This window comes from Botryllus schlosseri, chromosome 5 (genome assembly GCF_051294905.1).
Source record: "Botryllus schlosseri isolate E-star chromosome 5, Bs_hap1, whole genome shotgun sequence".
Taxonomy (NCBI): domain Eukaryota; kingdom Metazoa; phylum Chordata; class Ascidiacea; order Stolidobranchia; family Styelidae; genus Botryllus; species Botryllus schlosseri.
The window spans coordinates 25407930-25424649 of NC_137240.1; the positions used below are offsets into that span (position 1 = coordinate 25407930).

The following is a 16720-nucleotide window of genomic DNA, read 5'->3' on the forward strand; positions in this document are numbered from 1 at the left end:
TTAGAAATGCAAACCATTCAATATCACCAAACAGAGTTATAAAAAAGGGGATTTAACATGGCTTTAACTGGAAACTGAGCAGTATCAACACAATGACTTGGACTCGGACTCGAGCCATATTACCATGACTCGGACTCAACCCTCTGCTCGCTGACTTGGACTCGGACTTGACTCGGTGATGAATTGAAAATGAATCGACTTGAATCGAGTCAAAACTATAAAATTGAGATTGACTTGTAACTCGGAGCCTTATGAGTTGGTTACAACCCTGGGTAAAAGCCCTGTCATCGCAAAGAAAATGTAATAAGGTTTACGAGTAAAACATTCACATTGACTCATTGAAGTTGTTCAACCGACTGATCATTTTCACTCAGCGGGATATGGATGTTGCGACAAGCTTACAGTATAAGTTCACTCCTTTCCCGCTGTCCCTATGTTCAGCAACAAATCAGAAGATGAACAAGGCTACCAAGGCAAAATGTTCGGATACAACCTTGTAGGCCTTAACTGAACCACTTGATTTGACTAATCAATCATGCTGGACCCTCATAATTGATGATGGATGGCTTCTGTACATGGTGAAGTGGGGTCAACGTCAGACATGACAGGGAATTACTAACAATTACCCAAGCTACCTGCAGTATCTGGGCCGTTGCTTTCAGAATGTCATTGTGGTCTTTGATGGTTACAGCAGTTCACCAAAACATACAACATGTTCTCAAGGAAAACAGCGACAGGAGTGATAAAACCAGAGACACTACCTCTAACAGAGGGTGCAGCCTCATAACGTTCACTCCGCGAGTACCTGCAGACCCGGGATTTGATTCTTTTACAGAACTTGTCTCCGAACCCCAGCGATTACGGATGGACAATAGGCGTGCATAGATATGAGCCTGATGAGCGCTATTGCAGTTCAGAAGCTATAGTTGTCATAAAGATTGCAACAATCGAATATACAGCTGCAAGAAGAATGAGGTCCCGTGCATTTCAGTCTGTGGAGTATGTAAAGAACCTATAATGCAATAATTGCATTTACGATGAGGTTGAGTCCGAAGAAAGCATAAGCAATGCCTGTTGAAATGTCTGATATTGTGCATGTGAAATAGGCTGCCTCTTCAGTGAACATAGCTATGCGAAATAAAGGCGATTTTGTGCATGAATATAAAAGTGGGTGTGGCGTTTTTTTCTCAAAGCAGAGCCTGAGGTGAATTATAAGTGTTAACAATTAATTGAGAATCATGGTAAACCATTATTAAACACGTCCTAAGTTACTTATGGGCGATGAAGATTTTTTTGTTTTATTTATTTATTTTTTAATTCGTCAAATTTACAAAACAGAGCCTGTAGTGAATTATAAGTGTTAACAATCAATTGAGAATGATGGAAAACCATTATTAAACACGTCCTAAGTTACTTATTGGCGATAAAGATTTTTTAATTTTTTTTTAATTCGTCAAATTTAACAGCTTTTTTGGGGGGTTTCCCACAAGAGTTGAACTTAAACATTTTAACACATGTTATTACACACCTTAACAAACATATTGGTGATGAAATTGTTTGGTAACAATATAGTTCACAGATTTTCATAAGTTTCCGTTACTAATATGACAATATTAAATCGCGCCCAGCGCGAAAATTTTTAGAAAAAGTTGCCCGAATTTCTAAAAAATTACCCTATAAGTTACGGTAATTCACGAAATAATTTTGGGCCCCCTTCGAGTTCACTCCCCCCACCCCCAAATGGAGGTTTGGGGTGCGGCAGTTATGGTCCCGACTACAATATAGCCGTTTTAATGCGTCATCGCCCCCTTCGTTGTGTTCGCCCCCTTTGTCCGTTTTCGCCCCCCTATCGCCCACTTCGTTATTTTCGCCCCCTAGACCGCCAAATAGCCCCTGGGGACGATATCGCCGACGTTGGGAACCACTGCACTAGAGTAAGTACAAGCACGAGATATCACCACTGTGACTGTCACGAGGGCCAGTAGAAGACTGCTACAATAGTGAGAGAGGTATCGAAAATAAGAATTGTGCGGCTGTGGGCTGATCTAGCATCAATTCTACGCTGGTGCCGGTGTTTCCCAGCCTTGATTGTAACTGTGGGCGAAAAAAATAGCAAGGTGTATTCGTGTCTGAGGTCAATATACAATCTAATAAAAGATTGCGTTTTGGTTTATAATCTCAATAATATTGGAGAGCAGCCAGCGAGTTGAAAGGTTTGCCCAGCCCGGATCCAGCAGATGTAATTCCGCCACGGCACCCTTTTTACTGCTACTCAAGTAAGTGTCTCTAGTCGCTTCTTTACTAAATAAAAATACAACAGGTTGATTGTGTATTGATACCTTTTTGTCCAGCAGCACGTCTCCGAGAGCTTCTCCAAAAACTTTCACCAAGTCCCGTTTGCCGAACCACGATTTCCAAAAGTTTATCCTTAAGTAGAAAACAATTGTCACAAACCACGTCTTGCATTGTCGTGGACCACGTCGTTACAGACCAAGATCGTATGCCAGCACTAAAACAATAATGTGGAAGCTGGTTTCTGGCACGGATGTGCAAACACACATCTATTGCGACGTTTCCTATGTAAATGATGTCGTAAGGTTCAAATTAAATTAGGGATAGTGTGCCTTTACCTTGTTATCTAGCTAGCTAAGCTCTTAACTGATATGGTCAGCTGCAAAGTTGCTCTACGTTTTCGAAGTAGGCTACTTGAATGAATTGTCCCCACTCCCACTTTGTTATGTGTTTAAACTATTTTTATATCTACTTTTACTTCTACAGTCTTCTGAGTTGCTTGCATCAATTTCAGCAGTTGAATTCGCAGAGGAAACCCTGTGTCATACTGAATTATTATATTTCCAAAATGGTATGTATCTTTTTACTGTCCTTGGTCATTTGACGTTAGTCGTGATGATGCATCCACGCAATTTCGAGAGAGGTCAGTTCCGATTGACTGTTAAATGTATACAATTAAATAGCATATTGATATTGAAATCAACCCGAATATTTTCGGCTGTCACTCGTCAGGGGTAATCGTCAGCAACTAGTCGAGAATAGGAAATAATTTTGTATGTCAACAATTGTATCTCAAAATATGACGTGAATGTATGTAATGAAAAAATCTATTACTTTTCGAATGTCTATATAGGTAAGGCATACATTTCTGATCGCAACTTATACTTATGCGTAGAATTCTAGTCATTCCATCATATTCTGCTTGAGTGGCGACACTTACTACTTTGTCCACTTCTGGTTGAAGGGGCGTGAATATTGTGCACGGCCACTGAACATAAACTGTCTGCGAGTACTTTTAACTTTTCGGATATAACCTTAAAAACTTCGTGCAACCCAAATTTCGACAATGTGTTTTAAACAGCGTATTTATGTCTTGACACAATTTGATATATTTTATATGGAACCTATCCATCTGTATAGCGTAATTCATTTAGGACACACTTGTACTCGTTTGCCCTAGTCTGGGGCACTACTTTTATGGTTACGCCGCATCATTTCCGAAAACAATCATCTGCACCGTCAGTCATGTACATATACAACAAAGGAAGTCCTCAAAGTGTATTCGTGAGATATATGCAGTTGGATTTAGTCCCGGTCATTCGTAATATAGTGGTTCAAGTATGTAACACCACCACACAATATAGTCCAGAGTATGGAAACGCCGCAAATACATCGTACCAAACTGTCCGTTTTCCAAAAGCGAGATCTTTGCACAGTTGTTCTCTGATCCAATCGTGATGCTTGCTGAGATCTGGTAAGCTGATGAACGATTTTTTCGTGTAAGTCATCGACATATACCTATGATATATGATATCTGATGTGATATGCTGTCGAAAAAAAGAACTGAAGAGACTGATTTCTTTTTCACGAGACCCGCCATCATCAAGTTCATTACTATATATATATTAGATATTATGACAGTACTCTTCAACCTTTTCCACGTAGTGCATCCTTTCACCGTTTACTAGAATGTCGTACATCCCTAACCACATTATATAGCGATTTCGTAAGTCTAGTCGAGGAGTGGACAAGTTTTTGCTATCATCAGCCGCATTTTATTACATATAGGCCTACTGCATACGGTAGCATTCATGCGGATAGTCGTAATGGCCTACCTGGACGACAAATACAAATAACCAGGAGCAATTTCCTATTGGGAGCTTCGCACCGCGAAGAGCCCTTGTGGTGTTGTGTGTCATTACTGTTTTCTTGAGATATACCTTGCGTATAATAGTTACTAATTGTAGAAGCAGAACATCCCCGCGGGCTTACTATTCACCATCATCGCGAGTATTATTGTCATGAAATATATAGGGATCGTTTTGTAATCGCGCGTGGCTAAAAAATCTTTTCCACCACATGAATGAAATTCGTTGATAATACTGATAGTTTCACATATTACTATCAATTATTTTTTACTCTCTGCCGACGTGATCAGATTAACCCGTACAGCTCATGTAGGGATTGTTTTCAAAAATTTTCGTTACAATATTAATGATGATGCGGTTTTCGGTTTTTGTTACTCACTTTGTTACATGTTATTATTTCTTGACCGCTCGTCAGGATTGTCGGTATTGTCAAAATATGCTGAAATCACCAAAACATACCTGAAAAACCTGCATTCGCGAGACCAAACTTGTATTTCTTTACGGGGTGCATGATTTCACTCTGCGGTTTGCATTTATATGGCCGAGTAGTAGTAGGGTTAAGCAATTTTGGTGCAAGTCCTGAGGCTATTTATGTTCATCGCTCACCACTTGATTATCGCGATGTTTATTTAGCACTATGAATTGATAATAACTTGCCTCCAAGAAATGAATAACATTCATTATACGTTAGATCGGTGCTTTTCAACCTTTATGAGCTTCTTTCGCACTTTTTTTGTAAAATAAATTTCATTCACACACACTAACCGAAAATTGTTATACAAAAAAAAAATGAAAATATAACATTTATTTGTTCAGATGTGCAACAAATTGGCTACTATGTATCTTAAGCTAGGGTTGCCATACGTCCGGAATTTCCCGGACATGTCCGGAATTTCACTGAAAAATCTGCGTCCGGAACCGGGAGGAATTTCTAAAATATGCCTAAATGTCCGGAATTTTGAAGGCTTGTTGCAGGCTCAAAAGTTTTTCGTAAATCAACATAAACAAAATTATTTCCAAGCAGATTTATGCTATTCAAAATTGTTCTTCGCGCCGCGTGCGAGTTGATGCAACGTATACTGATATTAGTATGGGCACCAGGCACCACCATCGCCAAAAAATGCAATCAAAATAAATATAAATAACCATCATTTACTGAAATAAGTCTGATTTTAATCGCAATTATAAGCTAACGGTATATTCCTAGAGTTGGTTCAGGCCGTTTGGATGCTTCAATCACAGACAGCGGTTCCAAATCTTGGGATCGTTCGCCTTTATCTGGAGATCGCGATGATGTTTGACGTAATCAGCTTCCTAGGCCGTGAGTAAGTTTGGGCAATCTGATTTTTTTTTAATAATCAGCTTATCAAGTTTTGAGCTTTGCCACGGAACATTTTCAAGCTGGAAATGAGGTCGCGGCCACAAAAGGTTGGAAATCACCGGATGTGCAACAGAGTTGGATCAATTGTAATTTGTAATTGTAATTGAATGTAATTAATTACATTTTTCAATGTAATTGTAATTTAATTGTAATTGAAGCATATTTATTTTGTGTAATTGTAATTGTAATTGTAATTTGACAAAAATTTTGCTCAATTACAATTTCAATTACATTAAATTGCTATTGAGACCTGACAAGCACAACATAAAACAATTGACTTATAATGCATTCTCTTTAAATGTCGACAAGGAATTTGGTGGATCCATTCGCGGAAGCCCTTGACTGCGCCCTTGCGGGCGAAGTTTTTTTTATTTTTACCGCTATGCTGGCCTCGGCTTCCATTGTATACAATTTTTAGATTACTAACCAACGGATGGATTCGCAACACGTGACTCACCATTGAATACGCCGAGAAGCGAACTGCAGAGCCGGCTAAAAGCAGCAGAATTGATAGTCCCATAGCTGGCGATCCAAGCGTCGAAATTTGATATGTATGGTCCTAATCGAAAGCTAGTGTCGCACTGATTCCGCAATAAAAGTATGTTTCCAGGCAATGATACCATCCCAAAATAGTCGTGAAAGTCTGAGAATCGGCATTGTTTTGAACAATCGCTGGGCGTAATTGGTAATTGTTGTGGTCATGCTGCTGCAGCGCTCTCACTTTTCAGAACAGTCGGCCCTAAACGGCTATTTTGGAGCAGTTACATTGCCCTGACGAGATTTTATTTTGTATTTTCGGAATTAGTACATCAATAGCTTACGATAAAGACCAGATGCATCAAATTTGGACGCATGGATCGCCAGCTCTAGGACTACAAAGTTTGCTGCTTTTAGCCGAGTTTGCTGCTTTTAGCCGGCTCTGCAGTACGTTTGTCGGTTCATTCATCCGTGAATCACATCTTGCGCATCTAGCCGTGGGTTGGCAATCTACAATACGATTTCAGATCACGATGCTGCATCGTTACTTCGTCTGGCTAACTAACCAGACCACTGGATATTATATAACGTCTTATCTGACAAAGCACGGTTTTGTTTTTACTCCTCATCCTAATTCCTACGTCCCTCGATAAAAATAATATTATTTCTTTAATTATATACTATATACGCAAATCCAACACGTGCATATATTATAATACTTTTTCAACGACATACTGCACCCTATCCTTAATCCTAACCCATAGGAAATTAGGTAAATAACATTTTACATTTCCAATTACGTGAGCCATAATTACCGAGCATACAAAACACGCTTATATTACGTCACAAGGACATCTTACATAGCATACTATGTACGCACATAAACGCATTTATTACTACACAATCTGAACTAGACTTGAATTGTTGTTAAATACGACGCTACGGTTGTCAAGGAGCACGGTTGAATTTATGATTATTCAATTACATGTTCAACAGCAGCAATTGTAATTGTAATTGTAATGTAATTGAAGCATGCAAGGAGTAATTGTAATTGTAATTGTAATTTGATATTTTTAGCATGGAGTAATTGTAATTGTAATGTAATTGAAACATGCATGAAAGTAATTGTAATTGTAATTGTAATTGAACTGAAATAATGTAATTGATCCAACTCTGATGTGCAACCTGCTGGTGCATTTTATAGTAGCCTAATATATCGAAGAATCAATATTATTGACAGAATTCATACATAAAATTTAAGAGCCAAATGCATATAGTAAGTGCCCATCAAGTTACATCGACTATCCCTATGGTGGGCCCAAGATCAGTGCTTTTTTGGGCGTAAGGGGGAAGAAAAATGTTGTCTCAGACCTGAATAAAACACATAAACAGATAGCCGCACCGACCTAACTGTATAGCAGGGCTGTCAAACAGAATCCTGACAGGCTAGACACGGTCCGCCAGATGATTACATCCGGCCCGTGGAGGAATCTATTGCAAACCCTAGCAAGTAGCAATCACTATAGCTCACATTGCAGATGGCCCAATTCATGACCTATGTTCCAATTCATTCCTGTATAGCAGGGGTGTCAAACTCAACTTGGGCCGCGGGCCGGATTCAAGACCTTCAATCGCTCCCGGGCCGGACCAGTCAAATAATTCCACTATGTTCGTCAAAATCCATATCTTTGTTCTTCACTGGAATGCTTTATTACCAACGCTATGCAAAATTGTATTAGGCACTATATCACGGATCCTTTAAGTTTTGATTCGTATATAGCCGAGGTTGAATTACATTGCAAGGCTACTTATACCAGGAGGTAATTTCAGACCGTGGTGCACCAGACCCTTAAGGGAGATAAGCGCCACGACAACTTTTAACCATATTAATAATAATAATAAGATTGGAGTATTTGGTTGTATTAAGGTAAGAATTAATTAATAATTAATTAATTACTTTACATTAACCTAACTTCTGAACTGACGCATCACTGCTGTGGATGCCTCCGAAACGATCTGGATATATCGCACCTGGACGTACCCGCAGTGGGACCAAGCGGATGACCCCAGAGGACTCGTCAACTCCGACCACACAGGAACACCAAAGAGAAGATATTTCTCAACATGGCGCCTGTGCAACACCGAACTGTGGCTCACAAAACAGCTCTGCTGCAATAGAAAAAAAGAAGAGACACAGATGGAGTAAAGAAGAGTATAAAGAAATAATGAGATGTTACTTCTTAGCTAAATTTGAAAACTCGGCAGGAGTAACCGAAGGAACTTTTCAAAAATGGAAAGAGAGAACGAACAACTCTCCAACCATGACTGCCAATACCCTGGCAACAATGAGACGTTGTGTAATAAAAAATAAAAAATTATCTGATCAAGAAGTCGCAGAAATCGAGGGAGAAATGTGTACCAAAAACATAGAAAACTCTGAGGCAATGGAACTGCAATTCGGCCAAGATGACCTGAACCCACAACAATCACTTGATGACCCGAACATCGCAGAAGTAGAATTACAAAATACCACCGGGCACCCGAATGAATCAACAACGCCTAACGATGGCGACATAGACACGGAATTAGAATTGGAGCTCAAAAATCAAATCATCGACCGAATGAAATCCACATTGAATGTAAATGACAGAGTGCAGTTACCTGACTTACAAATTACAAAGAAACTGAAAACTGATATTGCAGTAGCGAACAAAATTTTGACAGAAACCATACTACCTGCAACTCTAAATGACAAACAAGGAGAAAGACCACAATGTCCCTTGACAACAATCAACAACCTCATTTACAGCACTGCGGCAGTTATCTCAGAAAGGCACTGCAAAATACCAAGAACTGTCAACAAAAAAAGGGGAAGGCATACGCCAGCTTGGCAACGCAGAATTGAAAACAAAATCGCAAAACTAAGGTGTGACGTTGCGATACTCGCAGAACTAAAAAAAGGAAATGTTTCCCGCAAAGTAAAAAATAAAGTAAAAAGAATAGAACTGGAGCACCAAACCAAACTGCAGTCAACAGAAAAAGTGACAATGTTGCAAGAAGAATTAAAAATGAGAATATGCGCCAAAGAACAACGATTGAAACGATATAAAAAACGAGAAACACAATATCGTCAAAATTTGTTATTTGCTCGCAAACCTGGACAATTTTTTCGAATGATGAAACAAAAGTCAAATCAAAAAATTACCAGCAGCAAAATACCAGCCACTGCAGATGTGGAATCATTTTGGAAGAAAATATGGGAAACCAAAAAATTGCACAACTCAAATGCCAATTGGATACAAGACCTCCACACTGATTATCTAGAAACACCAGAACAGCAATGGTCAGAAATCACAAAACAAGAAATCAAGGAGGCCCTAAAAAGCTCACTGAACTGGAAAGCAGCTGGTCCTGACCAGATCAAAAACTTTTGGCTAAAAAAACTAACTGCAACACATAATTACCTAGCGGTGACCTACAATGAGCTTTTATCCTCAACCAGCTCGCACGAGATCCCAGCCTGGTTCACACAAGGGATCACCTATCTTATTCCAAAAAATGAAAACACCATCGACCCCAAGAACTACAGACCAATAGCATGCCTGACAACCATGTACAAAACACTGACAAAAATCCTGGCAAAACGAAGCTACAAACACCTAGAAAATCTTCTACCGCCTGAGCAGAAAGGATGCAAGGAAGGCGCCCTTGGCTGTAAGGACCACCTGCTCCTTGACAAAACCATTCTTGAAAACTGCAAGAGGAGACACACTAACCTCAGCATGGCATGGATAGATTACAAAAAAGCTTTCGATTCAGTACCTCACACGTGGATACTGAAAACAATGCGTATGTACAAAATGAATCCGATCATCATCAGATTTATTGAAAATTCAATGAAAAATTGGCATACAAAACTGTTGATCAAACATAACCAAGGTGAAACAGAAACCTGTACAATTCAGATATGCAATGGTATCTTCCAAGGCGACTCATTCTCACCACTTCTATTCTGCCTCAGCTTAGCTCCACTCAGTGAGTTGCTGAGAAAAAATGAAACAGGATACGTGATGAAAAAAGCAGCAAATTCTGAAGGTCAAAAGATTCATCAGATTTTGTTCATGGATGATCTGAAACTATATGCGAAATCCGATACGGACCTGAATAACCAAATGAAAATTGTTCATGAGTTTTCGGAAGATATAAAAATGAAATTTGGCTTGGATAAATGCTCAAAACTTACCATACGACGTGGAAGAGCCACCAGCACTGGCGACATGAACTTCAAAATGGACGAAACCATAACAGAATTGAATGCCGAAGATCACTATAAATATCTAGGGATCTGTGAAAGCGACAACATTAAACATGCTGCAATGAAATCAAATCTAAAAAAAGAATACATCAGCAGGCTCAAGTCAATTCTCAAAACTGAACTCAATTCCAAAAACAAAATCAATGCCATAAACAGTCTTGCAGTGCCTGTCTTGAGATATAGCTTTGGTGTGGTGAACTGGCGCAAAGATGAAATTAAAAAATTGGACACAAAGACGAGAAAACTGATGACAATGCACCACATGCATCACCCAAAATCTGATACACAAAGACTGTACATTAGGGTTATGACTAGAAAAAAAATTTCAAAATTTTGTGTGGCCTGTAGTCACAAATGATGAGCTTTTGTGTCCTGATTTCAAAACTCACAAAAGTTAAGACTGTTTGAACAAAAACCTCCCGCACAAAAAATTTCCAGTTTTCACTGTATGGAGGATAGGCTTTCTTTTGTAGATACAGACTATATAATTTATTTATCTACTGATTTGAATTTAAGTGACCCAATTCCAATTGCGAAGATTTAAAATAGTATTTTGGTACATTTTGAACGCCCAGATTGAATTATTCATATCGTGTTCTTGTTTACAGTCAATATTAAATAATTATTAATTCCGATTTTAGATGTAGACTGTATAAATCGTATAATTTCAATTTGTCTGGCAAAAATCAAACTGGGTGTTCGAAAAGGCGAAAGTAGAACAACTCTAGGTATTTTCAGCGGTCTAGAAAACCGCTTAGAAGAATATGATGTACAGGAAAATTTGAAAAACTCATACATCATATGTGACACCGTAGCATCTGTTGATACTGGACGGCAGAATGGCGTTGTTTCGAAACTGCGAAATGCAATGATGAGCATGGGTTTTCATATCCCTTGCCAACATCATATTATCGATTCTTAAAGCATATATTAGAGTTCTTCGATCCAACGTCTTGAAGAAATCCAACTCTCAGCTACAAATTTGGAGATGATGTGGTAAAACACTACGAAAACTAGGTGCAATCCCCCAAGCACGAATTTCAGATGAAAACATTAGAGAACCGAGGATGTATAGATGATTTTAAGTTTATCTATGGCATGTGCAGAACATGCCGTTCTTTCAAATAAAATAGTATAGATTACCACTGATCAAATGGCATAAACTTCCATTTCTACGCAATGCGAGAGGGTGCTCAAGGGTTGCGTTGCGTACTTCCACTTCCCCAGATTGAAAATAACTCTGGAGATGCTTATTTATCGCGAATGCGTGTCAGGAAGACTGGTATTCTAACCAGATGTCTAAAGATGGAATATACTAGAGCCCGACCGATCATCGGTTCGTCGATAATATCGAGACGATATCACACTTTGAAAGAATTATCGGTATCGGCCATTGGAGTTGAAAAATTAACGGCAATTTGCGTGTGACGTCACAACATGGCGGAAGGAAGCCAGAAAACTATAATCTTTGATCGTTAGACTGAGAATATTGATATATTTCATATAGCTTACACTTTACAGGTGTCCAGATGCAGCCTTTCTAGTGCATTTCATGTTCAAGTGTAACAATAGCTGTAAAGATGTTCAATTCAAATAAATGCCCTCTGAAGATTTGCTTATGTAGGCTATACATCCAACTTCTTTTGAATATCGGCTGAATGTATTGGGGTTATCGGCTAAGGTGTGAGATATTGGTTTTATCGGTATCGACCCAAAAATCCAATATCGGTCGGGCTCTAGAATATATCAAAGATTATTTGCTGCTATCTTTGCGGTCGAATGTCCTGCAGCGATAAAGTGCCCCAAAACCCCATTGGAAGTCGGATATGTCCGTCGTAGATGTCCCTGGCTTTAACATAATAACAGAAAAGGAAGTCAAAATGATGAATGAAATTTACAATAAGTGTAAAAGGACATATATTTGAAGATCAAATTTGTAGCAAAGAATATCTTTGAATTTTAATTTTTTTCCATATTTGGACCAGTGTCGAAAATTGATGTTAGTTTGTGCGGGACATTTTTTCGATTTGAACAAAATGATTATAATTTTATTAATTTATACCAAAATGTTCATCAATTCCTGCTACAGGCAAAATTTTTTTTTTTAGTCATAACCCTACTGTACATCCCCAGAAAAAAAGGTGGTCGAGGACTACAAGAAATTGAACAAACTTTCAAAACAGATATCATCGGCTTGTCACAGTACATCAACAACAGCGATAACATTTACTGCAAACTCATTGCACAGGAAGACAAACAGCGCAAAACAAAATCTCTGAGCTATCGTCACGACAAGTACGTCAGAGAAGTCAACATGGAAACAGCTAACCTGTACACTACAGAAAACACTGTTGCTAAACCCACAACAATAGCAAAAGCAGCACGAGTCCAGTACAAAAATGCAACGCTCAAATGAGAGAAACGAAATGGGAGTCGATGCCTCTTCATGGACAGCACAAGAAGTTAACTTCACAGCCCCATGTAGACGAGCTTTCATGGACCTGGCTATCCAGCTCTGGCCTGAAACCGGCAAGCGAAGGATTCATTTTCGCAGCACAAGACCAATCGCTTCCTACAAAATACTATCGCAAAAGAATTCTGAAGCAAAACACGGACGGCAAATGCAGAATGTGCCACAACCAAAATGAAACTGTAACACATCTCATGTCCGGCTGTGGTGCACTTGCAGCTACCGAATACACATGGAGACACAATAGGATTGGTCACTACATTCATCTTGAATTATGCAAACATTTTGACATCACCACTTCGACAAAAAATTGGTACGATTACAGCCCAGCACCAGTGACAGAAAACGAACAAGTAAAAATTCTGTGGGATGTACCAGTTATAACTGACCGCGAAATCAGAAGCAACCGCTCGGATATAATCGTCAAACTAAAAAAGAAAAGAGAATGCTTATTCATTGAACTGGCTGTCCCAGCTGATCACAACCTACAGCAAAAAGAATCAGAAAAACAGTCCAAATGCGCAGACCTCAAAATGGAATGTGAGAAAATGTGGCGATGCAAAATAAACATTGTACCGATAGTCATTGGCGCTACAGGGGTCGTGAGCAAAAAACTCATGAGACATATCCAACAAATTCCGGGTAACGTTCGATTCGACATGATCCAAAAGATCAGATTATTGGGCACTGTGCACATTCTTCGGAAGGCCTTGAATGCACCACTGGACTAAAATTACACTTGTGAATCACAGCATAATTTCTGTAATTTCGATTGTTCATCTTCAATCATCTCTACCTCTGCTCTGTAACCCTTCCCAATTCTTCATCTGCTGCAATTCTGTAATCTGACTTCTCCGTGTATTGCATAGGAATAACAATTTGAATGTATTACTGAAATTTTAAAAAATTTACTCCAATCTCGCCATTTTCCTTTGGGGGCAGGTTGCTCCCCGGATTATGTGTGTATCTACCAGTTTTACTGTGAATAAAGAATATAATATTAATATCACAGATCATGTGGGCTGAGGACTCTATTCGAGCAAACAATGTAATTGGCAAAAATACGAATATTGACCTATTGAATACAGTTATAAACCACTAAAACAGTGGCTTAACGAGGTACAAGTGGGAATATTTCTACGCTTCCCTTGTTTTAGTCCAGGTGCGTCGTTGGCACTGCGTATTCGTGGTGACGAATACAGGATATTGTAAACGAGGGCGTTGGAATTTTGTTCAATATTTTTCTTTCACCAATATACCATTCTATTCTTCGTGCAGCTATTATATCCTCCATGTATTTCACATGCAACGGTTTCGGATTGTCATTTCGCATCTGTGAATAACTATTATTTGCCCCATTTATTCAGAAAACTCAGAACTGAGTGTGGACTTTTCTGCTTTCTTGAAATGTAGGCTAGTGTCGATGTTGTCGACTCGTTGCTGATGGTTGCTTGAATGATAACTCAAAACTGCCGACAGATAGTTATAAGGTGGCCTATATGAACATCTTCGACATTTGCTGTCTTGATGGGTTATAATATTTACCTCGGAAGTACTTCTTACTAAAATTCTCAACTTCTGTTAAAAAGCTGCTGAAGAATGCGATAGTTTTTCAATTTACTCAGAATAGCCTCGTGGGCCGTATGTTTGACACCCCTGCTGTATAGTGTATAAATTCGAAAGGCAATGCTTTGCTCGTGTGACGTCATATTGACGGTCAATGTGTTACACTTCATTTTAAAATCCACTAGTGGGCGCTAAGGAGTGTCGGGAATTTGCTTCACAAAAATATGGCAACCCTTTATTAGCTTGTCATCAATGTTCCCTCTAATTTTTCACGAGTCTGCGCAAACACGCCAACTCACTGCGCCCTCTGGATTTTGTACTGTATATGCTAATTTTACCACACCGTTCCGGGTTTTAAAGAGTAGAACGGTGCTGCTCTGTGATGATTTTGATGCTGTTTTATTCCGATTTGGAGGATAGCACACTCAATTTCGTTAAGTAGCTAGATAACTACATCTATTATACTCTTACATTTCTACTAAACTTCTACACTCAATCTTGTGACGTATGATCAGAAGTGAAACTAATCGCAAAATTCACGAAGTTCTGATACACTATATTTGAGTTTTTGAAAATTATTCATCCCCATGAGTCGAGATGTGGTTAGGTAAATCATGTTTTCGGTATTAATCATTACCTCACTTCCGAAAACCAACCAAATACAACCGAGGTCGTATTTCGTTATTCCATGGTATGGCACCACCACCTATTTCAGAGCGTGTACTGAAGACGATGGGTAGGGGATGAGGTCCGGTCGGAAATTTTGAAACAAGAATTTGCTATTGAAATTATTTCAGGTAGTTTACTGTTCACTGTAAAACAGTGGTTCTCAAACTGGAGGCCAAGTAGAGGGCGCAAAGCCGGCTACGAGATATGATATTTTTTCAACTCGGAATCAGTTTAATTTAGGCTGAAACTTCGAAGTTTCAACATTGGCAGTAATCCTAGTCATTTTCCGATTTTAAATGTCGTGATTGCGCTGTACCTTCTTCTACAGTCCACACACTGACACTAGATTTTCTTTGATACTGAGCCTTAACTAATCAGAAGGTGTTCCTGAATGAAGTGTAACTGCTGAATGCGTGTAGCTATGTCATTGATTTTTGATTTAGCTTATGGTCACTTATGAAGGACTATAGGTACCAAAACCGCCAGAAAAATATCCACGTAATACGTGCCGCAATTGCAAGTGATTAATGATTAAGTTCAACACGATTCCCCTGCAGCTTGTGTTTATTGCTCTGTGTATTGTAGAACTTATGTATTTGAGAAGTGTCTTAACAGTCATATCACCTTTTATGCCAACATTCAATGCATTGGGATTGCAATTATACAGGTTGCTCGTTTTGATATTTTTTGATATGACGATAAGACGCGCGAACATTTTCATTATCATCAAGGGAAGGGGGGACGTCGATAAAAATCGAGAACCTCTGCTATAAAATATGCAATTACCGTTTGAATCTTTACCGATTTTCATATATATATCGACGTTCAATTAAATAATTAAATAAAAGGGCAAAGAAAACAGGAAACAAAATAACATCAGGATAATCCGTTTTGGGCCCTTGTTAAGCGCCTCCAGCGTGGGCGGTCGTGGGCGTCTTCGAGCAAAAGTCCGCGTTGCGCTAGCTCGGTCTCTATTGTCGAGCGCCATGTGATTCTATTCCAGCCACCTCTGCGCCATGGCTCCGTCGGAATGTGGTTGATGATGGCGGCAGCTGGTTGATCGTCTTGATGCCGCACTAGATGACCGATTAGGCGGAAGCGTCGTTCAGCAGCCAGCAAACGGCATGGGACCGTTTTTGTAAGTTTGCGCAGAGCATTGGTGGATATGTGCGCCGGGTGGTGGATGCCGAGTGCGTAGCGGAGGAGTGCATCGTAGTTGGCGTTGAGTGTCTTAGCCAGCGTTTCTGTCAGCGCGAGTGCTTCTATTCCGTAGAGAAGAACCTGCTCGACAGTGGCACGGAAAATGCGGGTCTTGAGCTGGGGTGAGGCACTTGAGTGGACGAGGCAATGTAGCCGTCTTGCCGCGCCCTAGGCCTTTGCTCGCCTCGCTTTCAGTGCTTTTACAGAGTCCGCGACGTCAATACCGAGGTATATAAAACTCTTGACATTCTTGAGCCTGACTTCTCCCAGTTGAATTGGTGTCGCGTTTTCCGACAGAGCTGGTAACCTCAGTCTTCTCGGCATTGATCTGGAGGCCAATAAGAGCGGCGGCGGCGGCCTCTAGTTGGTTAATGAGGCGCTGTGCCGATGCGGTATTCGGGGCAAGCAAGGCGAGGTCGTCCGCGTAGGCAAGAATACTTACGTGGATAGCCTCGAGAGTCGTACGCGTTCCTTGCCGTGGC

General features: G+C 39.7%; 1 protein-coding gene across 1 annotated transcript in view; it reads left to right on the forward strand.

Annotated features, from left to right (window-relative positions):
- The first annotated feature begins 7923 nt into the window (after positions 1-7923).
- LOC145439505 (exocyst complex component 2-like) overlaps positions 7924-16720 on the forward strand; it is a 276760-nt gene continuing 267963 nt past the window's right edge. Inside the window, exon 1 of the mRNA XM_080316983.1 lies at positions 7924-7945. The gene's annotated coding sequence lies outside the window, so the exon portion shown is untranslated. The remainder of the gene's footprint in view (positions 7946-16720) is intronic.